Below are 20,721 nucleotides of genomic sequence, written 5' to 3'. Positions count from 1 at the left end.
AGCAGATATGTAGAAGGTGTATCATGAAACCCCTTGGAACAGCAAATGGCCATCACCGATACTTTGGTCCTGGCAAGGACCTCAAAAGGTGGGGATATTTATTTATTTATTTATTTATTGCCAGACAGCAAAATATCTGAAACCTCAGCTTCTTTGTCTTAGTGCAATAATGACACAGGTTATCATAGAGAATCAATACCTCCTTCTCAGAATAGATCAAAGCAAAGCAATATGCTTACCTGAGAGGGGAATGAGTATTTTATGGATGGTAGGCAGAGGTCACAGGAACGCTGTCCTTTCTTAAAATGCTCTCTGCAGCAGGAAATTGCTAAAAATCAAAGGAAGAAAAGATTGCTATTGCCTTTTTATTTGATAAAAATAGGCAGGCTATTAAATACATTTAGCAACAGACAGTGGTAATTCTTTTAAAAATTAGTCAATACGGGCTGGGTGCAGTGGCTCACGCCTGTCATCTCAGCACTTTGGGAGGCCGAGGGGGGCAGATCACTTGAGGGCAGCAGTTGGAGACCAGCCTGCCCAACATGGTGAAACCCTGTATCTACAAACACACACACACACACACACACATACAAAAGCAAAAATTAGTTCGGTGTGGTGGTGCTACTCGGGAGGCTGAGGCACAAGAATCACTTGAACCTGGGAGGTGGAGGTCTTCCATGAGCTGAGATCATGTCACTGCCCTCCAGCCTGGGTTGACAGAGCGAGACTCTGTCTCAAAAATAATAAAAATAGAAACTGATCAATATATTTAAAAAAAAGATAGCAAACATGTCAGTACACCAAAATGCATTAGTTTCTGCAACTTCATTTGGAAACCATTTTGTTTACTTCAACTATTGTTTCTTTTTTAAAAGAGACATTTAACCATGGATAGCAATTATGCAGAAAGAAGAATATAATATCAAGTTGTGATGAGTTGCATAAATAACATTTTATGTGACATCATATCTTATCTCCAGGGCGGTGAAAGAGTGATAAGAGTTTTAAGGGGCCTCAGAGTCCCTGGTACACACTCCCCATCTACAGAATCAGAAACTGAGGCCCATTCAAGGTGAGGGGCTCCGCAGCACCACTCGGCTGGCTGGGGCAAAGCTCTTGATTGCCCCAGGAGCACCGTTCATCTGCAGTGTAGCACCCCCATGCCAGGAATCATTAATGCTCTCATTCATTCAACAGGTACTGACTGAACACTTTCTATGGACTAAGTACTGTTCAAGGCTCTGGGGGTTAAGACGAAAAACCTCTGATCCCATGGAGTTTATATTCCAGAAAGGGGAAACTAAAGAAATAAACAAATACAGTAAATACTGTCTCAGAATGTCCCACTGAGGTGGCTCCATTAGAGGGAAATCCTGCAGGCAGTGGGGGAACAAGCCATGGGCTCTCTGGGGAAGCACATTCCAGGCAGCAGGGGGAGCAGCAGCTCCACTCTCCGCGCTGTGCAAAGGCACAGGAGGTTGGTGTGGCTGTGAGTGTGGGGGATTGGTGGACACTGTGTGGCAATGGATGGGCCCACCGATGGAAAGCAGGTGGCATGGACAGGCAAGCTGATGAAGGCCAGAGCGTTGGAGAATAGCTACTTAACTTACGGGGAGGAGCAAAGGAGACGGGGAGAAAACAAACCAGAGTTAAGAGAGCAACAGAGGAGAATTGTTTCCTGTCCTGGAGGTCTGCTGGGTCAGAGAGCTGCTCTAAGGGACTACCATTCAACTCAGGCAGTGGGGTGGGGTCCGGAGGGCGGGAAAAGTAAAGGCTGCACATTTTACAGGGTTTTTAAAAGTAAGTGTGGAAGCCAGACTAGGGTAACATATGACAGAATTAGGAGGACTTCCTGACTGCAGGACCTATAGAAGTAGAAATGCAAGATCTGTTTCCATGTAGAGATTTTACTGGTAGCAAGATCTTGTGCAAATAGGTGACCCCTAAAGTGGACTTCCCCTCCAAATTTGTCAAGATTTAAAATTTAAATCCAATTAAATGTGTAACAAAAGCAGATGCCTTCAAGGTGAAATCCAAGTGTGACAATCCAGTCTCAAATTTTACAAGCTTGTCTTTAATGAGCACATAGAAGATAAACGACTTTCAGGAGTCTACATGCAGCCAAGAGGAAATGACAATTCCTGCCAATGCAAACAGTTCCAAAAGTAATCACTAAATTACTTAAGAGTATAATAGCAGTCAAAGTGTTTGGTGATTTATCTAAGATGCATTTCTAAATTCTGGATATGTTAAAGAAAACTTCAATTCCCATGTGATGTAAATCTATTAACATATTTCCATGCAACAACCTAGTGTGTATTCTGAGAAGAGTTAGCAGGGAGAAGAGAAATGATACTTTACATGTACTGAAGTCAATAAAAATATAAAAACAGGATATGAAGCCATGCCAGCTTCAACTTAATGCTGAGTTGTGAAGGTGATGTCAAGATGGGCAGGAAATAGTAAGTTCTGGATTGGGTACCATCTCTCTTCTCCTGAATCCCTCCCTGGCACTCCTCACCCCCTTTCTAAAAAACTGGTTGCCCCTCCTTGGTATCACCAAACTGTGTCTCTCTGTCTGCCTCGTGCAGCCCTATTATTATTAATTTAGCTGCTTCTCTTCCTCAGTAGTCACTTCTTACAGGAAGGGACTGTGCCTTCTATTTTCTCTCGATACGGCTTAACACAGAGCTTAGCATATGATAAGTGTCCATGATCATGGAATACTACAATGAAAAATAACTACACTTAGATGAGAGGCCTAATATCTCTTTACATATTTTTCCAATCCAGGCAACTTTAACGGGTCAACCCTGAAATACTTATCAATTGCTAATGACAAATATCTTTCAGGTTTTTGGATTATCACAGATGCCAAGTGACCAGCCACAAATCCACCTATAGATATTACCATGGAAACTCTTACATGCAATATCACGCACTACCCATTTCTCTTTCCTCTTCACAAATATTTTCCACACCTTGTTCAGCCCAGTTACTTTGCGGCACATCATATTTTTCATGGAATGACTTCAGTTTTTAAACTGGTGACCACTTTTCCTGTTGAGACCTCAGGAGAAAACGTTAGAAAGCATCCCTTATAACAGAAAATGTTTTAACTTTAAAATATAATATGTATGTTTATGCTGATAGACCTATTGTTGTTTGGTCAGAAATGTCATCAGTAAAGAGCTATGGAATTTTAACGAGGAAAAAGAACAAGTGTCCAAAAAATTTCTTTTTATTTTCTTGTCACAGAAATATGTAAAGAGTCTCCTTAATCTAGTTTTTAAAAAGTTAAGATGTGATACATCTGAAAATAAAAGCACATATTTTGGTTACTTTGCAAAAACATAAATAACACTTGTTTAATTCTGTTATTAAAAAAAGCCCCTTTGGTGTATGTTAAAAGTCCCTTTGGGATATCGTAATACCGTTGCATTACACAGGACACAGATACATTCATATTTAAATTTTTAAAAAAGTTTCTCCTCCACACAGAAAGTCTTTAAGACCCAGCCCTAGGGATCTGACATCACTTAGAGCTACTTCCTACATCTTTCCATGACACACACCTCAAAGGGGCTCTGCACAAAAGGAACTCTAGACAATGTTTATGTGTGCCCAAGGCTTTCACGGTGGAGAAAACCTTCTTGGAAATTATTTAAGACTAAGGCAATTTAGGGAGCATTTCAGGAGATAGACACACAGGGAGAGAGATGGATCCACACCAATTTATCCTTCCCAAAATGAGTGTCCAAGCCTAACTGTTGATTCGCAGAAAGGTTTTTCTGCACATCCACATAGAAGAGCACAGCAGGCAGAGGGAGGGAGGGGACCAACAGAGGAGGCTGGGCTTCTGGAAAGAGCAAAACCACTCTTCACTGAAACTGCACTCTCCGCCACTGATATGCACCCTTCTGCAATGGGAACAGGCGTGGTTTGTATCAAGGAAGTGGAATGTGAAGTAGAACGACTGTTCCCAGGTTCATTTCACCACATAAGGTGTCTAAAACCTGAGAATGCCGCCAGCTGGTTCAAGTCACAAGGACACTGTATTACAAGCAACAACTATCAAACTTTCTTATTATAGACGATACTCTATTACAATTCATGGCAAGCTTTCATAATGTTCCTTTTTTTTCCCTTAAAAATGTTATTTGGATGCATTTTGCACTGGATGACTTACTATCTGCCAGGATGGACCTGGAAGGAAATGTGGGGTGGGGAGGGAGGCGTGGTTGGTAAGTACTCTGAAGTTTACTCTGTCAAAGAATGTACTGAACCCCTTTAACCAGAATATAGTTCTAGATCAGAGCAGGTATTTGAACAAATTATTAAAATTGCAACGTTTGGCTTTTCAGGAGCAGAGAAATAATTCCTGATGGTTTTCAGAGATCAGCAAGGCTCTGGTGACAGCAGATGCATGGTGGCTGGCAGCCAGCCGTGTGACTGGTGACTCAATACACAAGTTTCTGTGGACTCTACAGTCTGATATGGGAAGGATATCAATTTTTAAGTTTGATGAATAAGTAAAAACAGAGGCGTTTTTGGTATAAAATAGGACACTATGGAGAAGGGACACTGAGAAGGAAAAACTCATGCTGCAATTTGTTTGGGATATTTGAACCTCAGCCTTGCCCATTTAAATATTTTTCTTTTAGAATGTACCATTTTTTTAATCCCAGATTATTTAAGATTATCAATTTTCAGGCAAAAATTAATAGAAATAAAAATGTTGTCAAACAGTAGACAAAGTAAGTGGTAAGAACCCCACCTTCCTGTGACTTCGTTTCAACTCCTAACACAATGTCCCTGCTAAACAAAGCCATGAGACGAAAATTTCTCTTTCAAGCATAGCTAAATATACACTTTAAATATCTCTGGCAGAATGGGATATGTTAACCCTCTCTGTATTCAAAATGCTTAATAAAAACTACAAAAGGTGAGACAAAGAAAAGCGTCCAAAATGAAGGCTGCACACATCTTTAAAGAAACAATAGCACATTACTTCTGCTAAGGCACAGCTTCAACATCAGGAAAGTCACTGCCCTGTCCTAATTACAGTGTGTTTCACTAAATTCTTCCTAATTGCTCATTATTCAGGACAGTGTGGACTCAATGCAAACAGTCTACTGGGTACTGAAACGCACCTACAAAGACACCCAAATTGATGCAACATCGGGCATTCCAAAACAGAAGCAAGCTGGTAAGCATCAGTCCCAAGCACACACATGCACTCTTGAATCCAGGTAAAAACATTATTCCTTGGTGAATATTGTAAACAGAGTAGCTGTTTACCAGGCAAGCCTGCGGGAGAATGTATTTTCATATGGAATGCTGGAGTACCCATGGTATTAACAAAGCAAGATCAGATTAAACAGATGACACGATGAACATACTTCATTTCACGCATGGCCGTGTTTTTCGTGAGCGATAGACTTAAGTAATTACCATGAACTGAGCCTCCTTCACTGACCTCCCACAGCAGCTGGCCGTCCTTAATAGCTGATGCTCCACAACAAAGACGAACGCCTTCTCTCGGGCGCCTTATTCCTTCTTTAACGTTACCAGCCGAGCACCTCCACCGTTGCAAGAACACAGTACAGCACCTCTGTATCTATGTCTCTAATGCAGCATAAAGATTACTGTGGAAACCTATCACACGGGTGAGCAGCAACACCACCAACCAATGAGGAAAAGGCACATGCGGAATCCAGCACATGCTCTCTGAGACGCAGGCTGTCACCGGCGTTTAGCAGGCTGCTAATCTAATTATAGCTGGTTTGCTAGCACAGAGCCATTGGAGCAAAGCACAGGAGAAAATTAAATTTTAATAAATTAAACCTCATAGACAAAATCATCTCGACTTCCTGTCATTTTGAGGATTAATGTGTCACCTTATAAACTATAAGTGATTTTTAAAGTGTGTTCTTATTTTCCTCAAATCTAGAGAAACAAAGAGTGGTTAAATCAATGTACAGCACTATCGGCTTACTTAAGCTTATCAGATTCCAGCACTAAGAATAAATAATAAAATTGATACTGTGAAAATAATAGTGGTGCTATAAAATCTGAGTCTTACTTTATTTACCCTAATTAACAATTTGCCACATATTTGTCATAAAGTGCTAATTAATCTCTCTTCAATATAGTTGGAAATACTGTGCAAATTTCTATTCTATAGTGGAAAAGTGCTAATCAAGGTGTCAAAAATAATCTTGACTACAGTGATTAATTCAGTTATAAAGGACAGAAAAGGGATCTCAGAAGTTATTGTAAAAGGAAAAGTTAAACACATTTGGCCACTACACAATTGAACGGCCAAACTACTTCTAGAAGCCAAATCCTGTGATACATACGTGGGTGAAAAACATGCGTTCTCACAGCCAGACTGCCGGGGTTAAAGTTCTGGATCTCCATTACCTAGCTCTGTGACCCTGGGCAAGTAACTGCATTTCTGTGTCTAAGACAATGATAGGAGCCACTTGGAAGAGTTACTGCCAATGAGCTGTAAGTGCTTAGCACAGGGCCTGGCACAGGGTGGTTTCTGGGTTCTATACTAAGCTCTTATGAGTAGTAGTGATCTCAACCACTCCATGGATTGTCTCTCTTTCTTTCCAGCATCACAGCACTCAAGACAGTACCTCAACACATCTCCAGCGTACAGCTCTGTCAGAAATACTATTGAGAAGTCATGAAGGCTGAGAAGCTAATGGTAGGGTTGATTAATCACACAGAACCATTATTAGTATTCACTGTTATAAGGCAAATTATGTCACCTACTTCTTTTTAGATATATAATAGTCACTACTTTCACTTGATTCTATACAAACCTATCTTAAAAATAAATTTTCAGGAAATTAAGGGCTTCTAATTATTTTTATTAATGATATAAATTTAAAAAATGTTTTCTATAGAATATAAATTGGGAAAAGTTTTAATTAGAAGGAGTTGGATTAAATTTAAAATGACAAATTTATGTTGAAAAGGGAGAGAAGTCAGCCAGTCAAATGCAACTCTCCGTTCCTAAAGTTATCTACTTCTTTTCCCTTATTTTCTTTCTTCTGAATGTGTTCTACAGAATTAGCAGTCCTGAGCTGATCTAATCAAATCTGTAAATGTTAAATGGTTTTTTTCATATTTCCTACAAGTGGGTATATTCTACCAGTCAAATTCCATTCCAAAGATAAATGATAAAATGCAAACTTCCCATTTCTGTAGTTTTTTTTTTTTTGATTTTTAGTTAAAAAACTTTACAAAAAGCTGACACGCTCAAGAGGCATTATGATTTGCTCTGAGGAACCAGATTAATTAGTAGCCAAGAAACAGGACTATTGGCAAAGGGGCATTTCATCCTCCAATCTTTGTGTACCACAAACTGTTGGGAAACAAACCAGTGAAAGGAATGACATGGACCATAAACTTCAAGGGAAAGCACAGAAACTCATGGTCCATAAATTCAAGAGTGAAAACTTGTGCTGGAATGCAAACACATACGCAAACCCTGGAAAAAATATGATGGAGATAACCGGCTAAACAGAGAGCTGTGTGTGCTACCTTGAAGCATCATCCTCGTGAATTATCAGAGTGCAATTACCATTATCAAGAAGTAAAAACTCCAAGAGGAATTGGCTTCAGAGATTTGGCCTAAGGCACAACTCCCTGAAGGCTGCCAGGATACAGGCTAGTAACACTTCTAGGCATTTCTCTAGGAAACATCTAACAGCTTCTGCCTTCCTCTTAATTTAACAGACTGCTAGCTCAAAATAGGCACTGAAAAAGCTGTTTAATTAATTTGTTTCATGCCTGTTTAGTAGAAGACATTAAACAGACACTTTCTAAAAGAAGAAAGCTACTGTCCTTTCTTGGGTCTTATCTTTCAACATGTTCAGACCCAGTATTTGTTTTGGAACTGAGTAACAGTTCATTGGGAATCTTTCTCATTGCCACTTGGCTGCGGGGGGCCTATGTATACAACCTCTGGAATGAGCCCTCGTCTTCGAACTTCAGTCTACACACTTTTGATTCTGAAAAATCATTTGTTTACTCAGTGAATCATGTTGGGCCCTTACTATGTGTAAGGACTTGTGCTGGACCCTGGAAATACTGTAGGGAATAACAGAGCATTCTGATTCCTAAAGGAGCTTCTGTTGTAATGTGGGAGTGCTCATTAAATGATTAGCAAATAAGCAATAAAGATCAGGTAAACTGCAGCTCAGCGCAGGATGCTCACATGAGAGGGGTGGAGGATCTGGCTAAGTCTGAAGCAGGTTTGCTGGCTTCCTCAGCTGGAGTGTGGCAAAAGATCTTCAAGAGCTGTGAAGGTCGTGGAGAGGCTGGCAAAGGGCAGTGGATGGAGGAGGAAGGAGGAGACACAACCACACACACTAGAGGAGGAAACGGTTTGTTTGTCTTAAGCTCCCTGAGGGTCTGACCGCAGCTTCTCTCCTTCTAGATCTTTGTAGATTCCCATTACCTTCCAAGTCGAAACCCTCATCTACTCTTCCTGGCTCAGAGAATGCGGACGTGTACATTTTACATTTGCTGTACTGGCAAGGAGGAGCAGGCACTACAGAAACCGTCTGCCTCATTGCATGGATTTCCTCAAGTTCTGTTCTCATTCTCTAACCCTGGAGACTGAAAATGAGGCTGTGTTTCCAGAATTTTCGTATAGAATTGTTACAACTGTTACAGTTTTTTCCCCTTGGAAAAAAGTTAGGGTTCACGCATAAAAAGTGATTCTGTTGAAAGCCAGGGCTCCGGGTAACTTTAGAGAGATCATAATATTCTGGCAGGAAGTATCTTGGTTTCAGTTGCTGGTCAAACACTATCTTAAGGAGAAGGGTCCTGGAGAGCTGTTTCTGCTCTGATGAACAGCACCAGGGCCTGAGAAGGAGGCTTGGCTGCACGTAGGGCTATCGCGGCTAATGTTAAAGGACCGGCGTTTGAGCTGTGATCCAGCAGGAGCCTTGGGCCCCAGCCCACATAAGGAGTGGAGGGCAGCCTGGAGGGCTGAATGCTGAGCAGCATTTATATCAGGGGACCTCAAGCCACAACATGAAGTCACTGCAGGCAGAGCTGGGCAGAGAAACCAACGATCCGCTCCCCAGTCAACACAAGCCAGGTCTGGGGAGCCACCAGGATCACCCCACACCGAGGAAAAGAAAAGAATACCCAGGCTGTGAAAGTCTCCTTCTGGCTACCAGGGGCAAGACAACTGGCGGGCAAGAGTCCAGGCAGCTGGTGCCCCTTCCTTTTCTGTTCCTGTCACTCAAACAGCAGTCTTTCTTTTTTTGTGGAGTGTGGCATACCAGACACTTACTCAGCTGTGGCCTGGATGGCCTGGGACAGACTGAAACTGGCTGCTGGAAGTCACTCCTACTGCTTCAAAGGCCATGGGCAGCAGCCCTGGCCCCAGCTCGTCCACAGACACTTGGCATCCCTGTGTCATGAGGCAGCTTCACTGCCTGAAGAGGTCCTCAGCATCTCCCCAGTACCTGTGCATCAGCCCCGAACACCGAGTGTGAGTTCTCAGGGAGGTCGCCCGCTGAGAGGGACAATGGTGTTTGACAATGACCTTGCTGGGTACAAAAGCCCTGAGCAGACTGCACGAGTCTTCTCTGCAGGGCTCGGTTTAGAAATCAGTTGTGCATCTTGTAGTGTCTTCTCAAAGCCTAGTTTTTGTTCTTCCTCAAACGATCTGCTTTTTATAGTACTGGTGAAGGGGGCGGGGTACTATGAGGCGCAGGAAGGGGTATGAATTTAAGAGGTTACTAGGACTCTCACGCTGGAGCCGGAACATGGTTCTCGTATAGTTCCTTGTCATCATGGCTCCTCCTCCCTGTCCTCATAATGACGTTTAACTAGTATTTATTTACTCCTATCATTTGCCAAATGCTGTGTCAGGATGAGGAGGACAAGGACCTTCCAAACCAGGGAAGGAGACAGATTCAGCAATGCCAATGACTAAACCTGAACAGGGCTTTAAAATTGCAAAGGAAACGTCACATATAGTATCTGCTTTGAGAATCCCCAAAATGCTGTTGGGTAGGTATTCTTATCTTCTCACTTAGAGATATGGAAATGGCCCAGGGTGGTTACAAGACTTGCTCAGCGACTCCAGACTCAATTCATTCCTAACGCTCAATTCATTCCTACACACAAAAATTATTAATAATCATCCCATGGGCATAGTAACTGGATACGATTAATCTAATATATAATAAAGCCATAATAATGACATATTACAATCTAATAATAATTAGGTATTATAATCATAAATAGATATTATTGTTTAATGAGAGCTATGAATTCTGTTGCAGAAGTCATCCTAAGACTTTAGCTTCCCTTCTGTTCTCAAATCATACCATGTTTTTGGATGTTAACAGGCATCCTCTAGGTTATGAAAGTGTTTACCTCATTATTCATCTCTGTACTGCCTAAAGGACCTGGGATTCTTTCTACATGGACCATGGAATAATTCCTATAAAATTTTAAGTTACAATACATGAGCAAATATCCTAAATTTCAGTTTTGTCTTCTAAAGCATAATGTCTACCATTTCAGTTATATGAAGGTTCTGATAATTTGAAGTAGTCCCATTCAATCCCATCACCAGCCCTTTAATGTATCTCTCAAGGCATATAATTTTGCATGGGTAAAGCATGCTGCTGTTTTTAAAAAAAGATTCATGCAAGAATTTCAAGTATGCATGCCATGAATGTTCGTAATTATGTTTCAACACTAGTCACTTTGAAAGATTAGACTTTAATCCAAACAAATATGTAAGTAAAGAACATCATTTGCTATGAAATTCATCTAGGGTCTTTCTGAAACTTTTAAAATTAGTAGAGGCTAAAGGATAGCTGTCTTGATAAGAGTCATAGAAAAACTTCGAGGGTTATATCTTAAATGGCATTCCTAGGGAGAAATTATCTTCTTAGAAAAATATCACCATATATGTCTCTCCTTCTATGCCATTTATTACGTTTTATCGCAAATCAGCTACTTTCTAGCTCGTAACCTTTTGTAAACTACTTAACTTTTCTATGCTTCAATTTTCTCATCTGGAACATTTGAGGAGGATGTTGTGTGGATTAAATGAGTTGATGTATACATAAAGCATTTAGGGAGTGCCTAGAACTTAGTAAACATCATCTAAATTCTCCCCACTTGGATGATGCAAAATTAAAACATCGAGGCCAAGTGATAGATAATACTAGAAAAACTGACACCCTCCCTGAAAAAGATGTATATAGGATAAATACATAACCCTCATGCCCTGAGCACAACCCAGATGAAAACTGTTATACTGTTAAGAATTTGTTAATAATATCTAGAAATTCTGGAACTTAACTAAGCGCAACTTTTTCCATGAGGCAATTTGGAATAACTTTTGAAATTAAAAAAAAATGTGTATACCTTTACCCCTGGCCATTTCATTTTGGAAATATCATTCTAAGGAAATAGTTGGGATCACATGCCCCAAAAATGAATAATTGATGATATGTACAAAAATATTAGAGAAAGGCATTTACCATGGTATCCTTTTGATATGGTTTGGGTCTGTCTCCACCCAAATCTCACGTCAAATTGTAATCCCCAGTGTTGGAGGTGAGGCCTGATGGCAGGTGATTTGATCATGGGGGTGGAGTTCGCATGAATGGTTCGGTACCATCACCCTTGGTACTGTATAGTGAGTGAGTTATCACAAGATCTGGTTGTTTAAAAATGTGTGGCACCTTCCCCATCTCTCTTCTTCCTGCACCAGCCATGTAAGATTGTGCCTGCTTCCCTTTGCCTTCTGCCATGATTGAAAGTTTCCTGAGGTTTCCCCAACCATCCTTCCTGTACAGCCTGCAGAACCATGAGCCAATTAAACCTCTTATCTTTATAAACTACCCAATCTCAGGCATTTCTTTATAGCAGTGGGAGCACAGACTAATACACCTTTATAAGGCAAAAACAAATTAACAATCTTACCATTTGACAATAGCAAATTAGTTAAATAAATGATAGCATATAAATAAAATTAATAGAACATTGTAAAGTTATCAAAAAATCCTATTATAGGAAAATATTTATCAAATGAAAATATAGCTGAATATTAGGTAAGTTATAAATCAATGTATACAGGTAGAGCATGAAGGTTCCAAAATGCTCCCAAATCAAAAACTTTTTGAGCACCAACATGATGCTCAATTGATATGCTTACTGAAACATTTCAGATTTCGGGTTTTTAGATTAGGGATGCTCAAGCAGTGTGTTCTCGGAAAATATTACAAAATCTGAAAAAATCTGAAATTCAAAACACTTCTTGTTTCAAGCATTTCAAATGGATGTACAAGGACTCTGTTTTGTTAAAGTCTCTGTGTGTATAAACATATGCTGTGTCTCTTTGAGTATACACATAGGAAAGGTCTGAGGCACATGCTACAGCATCAATAGTTTTTATCTCTGCATGGCAGAGATAGTCAACCTGTCTGAATTGTTTAATTTTTCTACTATGTCATTACTAACAGTGAATATAAATTGTTAATAAAAACTTTGTATTTTTTTCCCACTTCCACCCAAGGAAAAGTTTTGGAGGGGGTAAATTTTTCATGAGTGGCCCCTTCTAAAGTCTCCGTCTTAAGAGGTTCTTATGCCCCGTGCTCTGGTCATCTGATCTGGCCTACTGCCCGCCTACATGGTGCAGCTCAGCTTTGTTAACCAGCTAGTAAGTAGCAGCCTCAGCAAACAGAATTTTGATGTGCTAACCATTCCCAGCCATCAGTCAAACCATTAGGCTGGGACCCAAAAGTTCAGCTTAGAATTGTCAGCCAATTTGCTGATTATTATTAGACATTGGGGAAAGCCTCTGTTGGCACTGGTACAAGTCCTCATTGCTAAGGAAGGCCTAGATATTTCATTCCTTGGTTATTTGGACAATTCTCTCATTTATGTAAGGATATTCTTATATACTTGGAAGATATGGCCAGATTCAAATGTCTGGAAAGCAGCCAATAAGTTTAAGTGATGGGGAAAATGGAAAATAATTTCTTTGGATATAAAGTTAGAAACATTAGCATGATTCAAGATTGACATGAACCTTGGCAAGTTTCTGAAATTTTATGGATTGTTACCACTATAGTGGGAATCGAGTTTAAAATGAGGTAAAGCAAAGCAATCATATTTCAGTGTGTCTGCCTATCCTGGCTATATTTTTTACTTCCACAGTACAAAATATCTGTGAATCATAGCTCAGTATCATTTACAGATAATGGTTCAATGGGTTTGTCAGAAAGATATTTCCATTTATACATGTATATTTTAAAGGTAGTTTTATTATATCTAGAGACCAATTTTTTAAGTTCCAAAATAGAAATTAATGTGCAAATGAAGTGTGTTTAACAGAAATCTGCCTTGAAGCAAACTGAGCTCTATTCCATCTATACTATTAAGCATGTAATTACCTGTAAAGCTAAGACTTTTCTTCTATTGAAAACGATCACCCCCAATTTCTTTTTAGAAATGTTACGCCATGCATCAACAGTGATGATTTTTCTGTATCTAGATTCTCTATATTTCTCTTGTTTCTAATTTACATACAATAATATATGCAGAGATGCTTTTCCATGATCTTCTTTTATAGCAAAGAAACAATTTTTCATTATATAATTTTGCTAAAGGCAGCCACAACAACCATGGGACCTTTTTCATTTCAGAAGTGTCAGTCTGCTGCAGCACTTACCACTGGGTGATTTTAACAGAAAAAAAATGTATCATGTCCTTCAAGAATGAGGAAAAGTTATTTGAAGAGAAAGAATCCTTTAAAAATATGAACATCAGAAGAGTTTCTAAATAAAGAAGAAAATCTGTGTCACTTATTTAAGGTTCTTTCTCTTTCTTGGGTTAACAATTTATGCTTTATGGACCCAATAAAAAGAAGTTATTCCTCCAAACATTACTGGAAGAGTTTGTAAATCCCTGGTGATGTCTGAAAGCTGCTTTTGCAGATGTGGGTTCTCTATGTAGGGCACCTTTTCTAAGCACAGTGTCAGTGACCTGGGAGAAGGAGCACATGGGAAAGATAAGTTTCACTGCTATATTACTTTTATCATGTGTATGCTATTAGCTCTGAAACTGGAAGTGGTGTGAAGGACATTAATTCACCTTCAGGAAACTTTCTTGGGTCTCTCTTGTACTTTATTTTCAAAGTCAGATTACAAGCTAATTTAAATTTCAAGTATTCGATTACATTCCTCTTGAATGACTGCTCATGATCTTTACCAAGTCTGTGCTCCCTTTCAGGAGAAGCTATTTTAATTCCACTGCAGGCAGGCCTTCTAATGAAGAGGAGAGTTTAAATTCCTCTAATAGGGGATAGCATATGATGAATGTTTTTTATCATAAAGTCTGAGTCAAGCCTACACAAGTGGTTTGCATACTCAATTATATAGAAGGCTTTTAAAGTAATGCCACAGAAATATTCTGTAATAGGAATAAATGGCACAAAGTATCTGACAGATGAGCAGAAAACCCTTCCAGGGGTCTAGAGACCAGCAACAGGAACTGTCCACCTGATAGCTTGATGACATTTTCAATGTTTTACAGACTAAAGAAGCTTTTATAATTTTAACCATCTTCTCCCAAAGGGTAAGCATGATCTTCACATTTATTTCTATAGTCGTTGAATAGAAACAATTTGAACACGTGACATAAATCAATGCCAGGCTTTAGAAAGATGGTAGCTGGTGTTCTCTTATACTGAGAATACTATACTGTGTACATTGGGGGAGGGGGTGCTCTCAGTTAATTTTATTTGCCCTTAATTGGTGCAGCTCATCCACACAGAACAGAGTGGATCTTGGCTTCTCTGGGTAAAGAAAGTAGAAAATCATACAGGCTTTGCTCTTCCATCAGTCATGGGTGGTCTTGCTGATGAGGACTAATGCTTGAGCTCTCATGCTTGAGAGGCCCGAGGTGACATGGCCAGGGCCCTGCTCTGGTGGGCAAGGGTTTCCTTCCTCAAATCCCAGCTTGGGATAGGTTGAGAGAAGGCGACAGAGAAGAAAGATCTTTTTTCATTTTGTAACTCTCTCTTTCCTTAAAATTTCCTCATTTTCAGCAATGAAATTTACAGAGAATTTCTTCCCTGCCATTTTACTTTTTGCAAAATAATTTCCCATTTCCCAAAATATACTGTATGCTATGTGCTGCTGGGGAAGATGTTAGGGAGGAAAAAAAATACTCCATTGGCAACCAAGAAAAATAATACGAAAGCACTGTTACTTAAAGTATTGGTTGGTCTCATTGGTCTTGGTTGTGTGAGATTAATCAGAATTTCAGTTCATCTGTCTTCCTTTCTGATTTATTAGTTTTTGGCCACTCTGTAGTCTGTGCTCACTCATGCCTTCATACATATTTCTTTTCAGCATTATTCCCTGACCTAAATTGCAGTGAAATGAAATGTACTGCACCAAATTTTTCATATCTGAACAAACTGAAGTCATCCAACTGCATAACACATTCCACCTACAAAATTCAATGTCAGCATCATGTATTAGTGATGTTTCGCATTTTGTGGAAATGTGAGCCACGGTGAGGAATCTAGATGGGTAGGCTGTCTGTGTTCCCACTGATAAGAAAGTATTTTCCTCCCCCAGAGGACAGCTCAATTGTTCCATAAAGACACTGTAATCCCAACATTTCAGTGTTAATAAGAACAAACATATCAATAAAAGACAAGAAACAGACTATAAATAGATCCACATATATATTATACAATCAATTTTTAACAAAGGCACTAAGACAATACAATGAAAAATTTAAAGTATTTTCAATAAATGATCATGAAGGAATTAGATATATATTAAAAAAATTTAGTAAATGCTGACCCTTACCTCGCACCAAAAATATCAATATCAATCTGAGGTAGATCACAAACCTAAAAGTTAAAAACTAAAACTACAGAGCATCTAGAGCAAACAGGAGACTATTTTTACAAACTTAAAGTAGGTAAAAATGTTCCAGAGTTGCAAAAACATCAACTGTTTTGAAAGAATAAACTGCTCTTTAACAAAAATTAAAATGTCTGCTCATCAAATAACACTTAAGAAAATAAAAAGGAAAAAACTAGAGGAAAGAAAATATATCCAATACATATACTTGAAAAATGACTTTTAACCAGAAAATAAAAAACTCCTACAAATCAATAACAAAAGAACAGCAATCCAACTTAAAAAGGGGGCAAAAGACTTGAACAGACACTTCACAAACACAAATGATCTGTAAGTATATGAAAAAGTACTCAGCATCAGTAGTTATAAGGGAAATGCAAATTAAAAACATAATGAGACACAATTCCATAGCCACCCAAATAACTAAAAAGAAAAGACAATACTAAATGTTGGCAATGATGTGAAACAACTGGAACTCCCACACACTGCTAATGGGAAAGCTTCTTTGACAGTTTCTTATAAAGTTACCCAAACCCTTACACTATGACCTAGAAATTCCAATCATGGGCATGACCCAAGATCTATAAAAACATATGTCCACAAAAAGACTTATTCAACAATATTTACAGCAACTTTATTCAAACTGTACAACTGGAAACAATTCAAATATCCATTCACAGAAGAACAGATAAACAAATTATGGTATAGCCAGACAATGGATATTATTCATCAATAAAAGGCAGCAATCGTACTGATACAAGAGGGAGATGAATCTCAAAGACATCCTACTAAATGAAAGGAACCAGTGCAAAGAGCACTTACTGTAGGATTCCATTTGCTTTAATACAACTAACTCACGATTATAGAATCAGAACAATGATTTCTTCTGGAGGTAGAAAGGGAAAACTAAAAAGTGGCAAGAGAGAATTTGCTGGGATGATGAAAATATTCCATATGTTTATTAGGGTGATTACCTGAGTGTATATATTTGTCAGAATTTATCAAACTGTACACTTAAGATTGACAAATTTTACCTCAAAAAACCCTATTGTACAAAACATTACAAATATGGTATTACTATAAAGTTTTAAGAAAGGTTTTATTACTGATTTGATCATCCTAATAAAATTATTTTTATTTTAAATCCCACTGAACATTTCAACCTCTTATTTATATGTAGCATATCATGCATATCTAAAGAAAAAAAATGACTCAATCCCTCATGCATTTATGATGGTTATAGTTTATGTATTTCAATGTCATATTGTGCCTCGATATTGAGATTATTTTGTAAGGACCTGAGAACAATTCTTCCTATTCATACATAGGCCTTATTTTAAAGTTAATCACTGTTAACATTGACTTAAAACATCTTTCTTTATGTTTTCAACTAGTATTTTTGCCTCTTCAGCTTCTATCTTACCAATTTTTCTTTTATTTGTCCCACGTTTGTAATAAAGCCACTTTCTGGAGGAAATTAATATATATTTTATATGACTGTGGTATTCACAATTGTCTTTTATTTTTCCTTTTTGTCTCTGATATTGTTCTTAAACTCACAGCTAAGCATCTTGAGGTCAAAGAAGTCTTTAAAAACAGTCTTGGGTTTGACTATCTGTTCTGTTCCTCCTCACTATATGACTTTAAGTTAAATAATTTCATTAAGATCCAGCTACTTCTTAAATAATAACAGCTGTCACTATAGCAATTTCATAGCTTCAAAAGAGGAGAGAAGGTGAAATCAATCCCCCTGCAACTAATAAGGGCGTGTACTGTCTGTAGAGAATGTAAAAAACAATAATAAAGCCACATGCAGACAATTCTAAAACATGTCAACGACAAAACAGCCTCTCCCCATGGCCCCACGGGGCAAAATGTCTCAGTGACACTACACAGGACAAGTCAAAGCAATGCAGGTTGGAGGCCACCCCTGTGGGTGCAGGAGGAAGCAAAGTAACACAAGCACCAGGTGAATCATTTAGCGACAGCCGAGGAATAGCTAACCTTTACTGAGCAACTTCCATGTGCCTGGTCCCATGCCAAAAGGCATTAATCATTTAATCCTTGCAACATTCCATGAAGCAGATACTACTGTCACCATTTTACAGTTGAGCAAACTGATGGAGTGATAACTAACCTCCTCAGGACTACCAACCGGTAAGAGGTGGAATTGGGAGCATGCTGGCAGTGGACCCCAAGAGGTGCCTTTGAACCATGAAGCCACATGACTATTTTTGAACTGCATGTCCTTCCTAGGGGCTTAAGATGGTGACAGAGAAAAGGGTGGAGGCTGAGAAAAGGGGAATTCTTGATTTAAAACAGTCTGTTTGAGAGATTTTGGATCCTTAAGGTTGGTTCATAGCAGTATAAAAAATAAGAGAAACTGAAAGCCATATTCTTTTTTTTTTTTTTTTTTTTTTTGAGACGGAGTCTTGCTCTGTCCCCCAGGCTGGAGTGCAGTAGCGCTATCTCGGCTCACTGCAAGCTCCACCTCCCGGGTTCACGCCATTCTCCTGCCTCAGCCTCCCAAGTAGCTGAGACTACAGGTGCCCGCCACCACGCCCGGCGACTTTTTTGTATTTTTAGTAGAGACGGGGTTTCACCGTATTAGCCAGGATGGTCTCGATCTCCTGACCTCGTGCTCCGCCCACCTCGGCCTCCCAAAGTGCTGGGATTACAGGCTTGAGCCACCGCGCCCAGCCTGAAAGCCATATTCTTTAGGAAAATAAATTATAGTCTAATTTCCCAATGTCTAGGAAATACAGAAGGGCAGCCTTACCAAAAATGTTGTGCTCAGCTGCCTAAATGTGCCCTGTGTTTGTGCACACATGAATGAGCAGGTCCATGTCTGACAATTCTCACTCTATCAACAAGCCCAGCACTTTTTTATCTGTGCCCATAGTGTGTGCTCGAGGGGCCCCAGCCAGGTCACCCTGGAGAGCTCGTCTGTCCGGTGCTCTCACCAAGGAGGGCAGTGACCAAGTGCAGGATCAGCAAAGAGCAGCAGAGCCCTCCAAGCAGCCCATGACCAGGGAGCCCAGCTGAGTGTGCTGTCGTGGCAGTGGACTCACCCCTCGGCCATGGTGTAAATAAATCAAGCGGTAATTACACTCTGCAGCACTTAATGCCATTCCTGTGTTGCCCTCATTTACCAGCTCTAGACAGAGAGAAAGGCAGATCATTTCCACTAAAAACATAGGGCCTCTTCATTTCCAGCCTTGTGTCCCACCTGAGTCCCCAAAGTACAAGAAGTGACGGAGAGAACATGCATGCAGAGTTCCAGACCCTGTGACTACATCCTGCTGTTACAGCAGGGGTGGGATGGAAAGCGCTGGGAAAGTGGACCCACCGTTACCATACTGGAACACACACCAACAACCAAAAGCCTGCAAAAAACTGAGCATCAGTTCAAATAAACTATGCATTAGTATGACAATTTAACCTACCAGAAAGAAACGCTGAAATTTTCACAGAAATGCATGCACACATGAACCTGAACAAACTAAGTTCTCATGTGATTTCCATCAAAGCAAATTCAACTTTCACGTCTGGCCATAAACATGTCATCTTGGGTAATTTATAAGGGAGCACTTAGCAGATACATGAATTATGCCTTCATGAAGATTTTAGTTGTAAATGTTATCAGGCTGTATGAAAATGCAACTTAATACTTAGTTTTATATAAAATGTCAGTGCTCTCTCTTAGTCTGACTTTATTATACAATTACATTATGCTTAAGTTAAATAGATTTTAACAACCTGCAGAAATTGAAATGGCACTAGAAAGCCAAATATTTAAATTACACTTATTTTAAACTATTGGCTATCTTCTAGATGGAGTCATCCTGACAAAGTAAAAAAGCTAAAAGTATCAATTATTCGAAAATTATTTAGTGACTGAAAAATTTAGTTTTTAAAAAAGTTATATATACTAAACTAAGGATTAGTGAACTTTTTCATAAAGAACCTGATAGTAAATACTTTATACCTTGCAGGACAGTCTCTCACGACCTCTCAACTCCACCACTGTAGTGAAACCAGACATAGTCAACACATAAACAAACGATCATGGCTGTGTGCCAATAAAACTTTATTTACACAATAGACAGAGGGTTGGATTTGGCACATAGGCAATAGTTTGCCAATCCCTGACCTAGGCTAGACTAAAACATCAAGTGGAATCCCATCTCTAATAAATACTGGAAGCTGAAACTTCAGGGCATAAATATGAAACCCTTTGTCTCCAACTGTACAACTTTTGATGCAGCCAATGTTTCTCTCCAGTTTCTGCAAATTGTTAATTTTTATCATGAAACATGAGATTTGAGGGTGCTTATCCTTTCTTGCAGAGAGCACATTAACAGGTGTCAATGCTGATCATAGCTAGAAGTAGAGTAGGTCCCATGTGTGACTCCGGATGGCTAAAGAAAGTGTTCTACTTACAAGAGGATGCTTCATTTGACTAGGATTGGCTCTCAACAAGGCCAGTGCACCTTAGAAGAAAAAAGTCACTTTTGTCACATAAGAGCTCAATTGATTCACTCAACTTCAAAAGGGCACTGAGAATGCCATGCTTTGAAAAACATACAAAACAGTAAGAGGAGCAGAGAAAAGCTTGATGTGTTTTTCTCAAATGACACAAAACAATTTGTCTCCACAGGTTTAAGGAAAATCAATTAAAACATAATCTGTAGATCAGAAATGGTATCTACTTAAATAGCAAAAAGGAACATAACCCCAAATAGGAAAGACAAAAAAAGACATACCAAGGTATAAG

General features: G+C 39.2%; 1 protein-coding gene across 7 annotated transcripts in view; it reads right to left on the bottom strand.

Moving 5' to 3' along the window:
* Positions 1–20,721, bottom strand: part of FAM110B (family with sequence similarity 110 member B) — a 156,035-nt gene that overhangs the window by 73,162 nt on the left and 62,152 nt on the right. For 5 of the 7 annotated variants that reach the window (XM_030794937.1, XM_030794941.1, XM_030794939.1 and 2 more), the window contains one exon: positions 240–328. The gene's annotated coding sequence lies outside the window, so the exon portion shown is untranslated. Of the gene's footprint in view, positions 1–239; positions 329–5,454; positions 5,686–20,721 lie in introns of those variants that run through there. The other 2 variants (XM_003256004.3, XM_003256007.3) reach the window with 2 other exon arrangements.

This window comes from Nomascus leucogenys, chromosome 16 (assembly GCF_006542625.1).
Source record: "Nomascus leucogenys isolate Asia chromosome 16, Asia_NLE_v1, whole genome shotgun sequence".
Classification (NCBI taxonomy): Eukaryota; Metazoa; Chordata; class Mammalia; order Primates; family Hylobatidae; genus Nomascus; species Nomascus leucogenys.
Note: the sequence above shows the minus strand (reverse complement) of the source record. Positions and strands in the feature narration are given on the sequence as shown.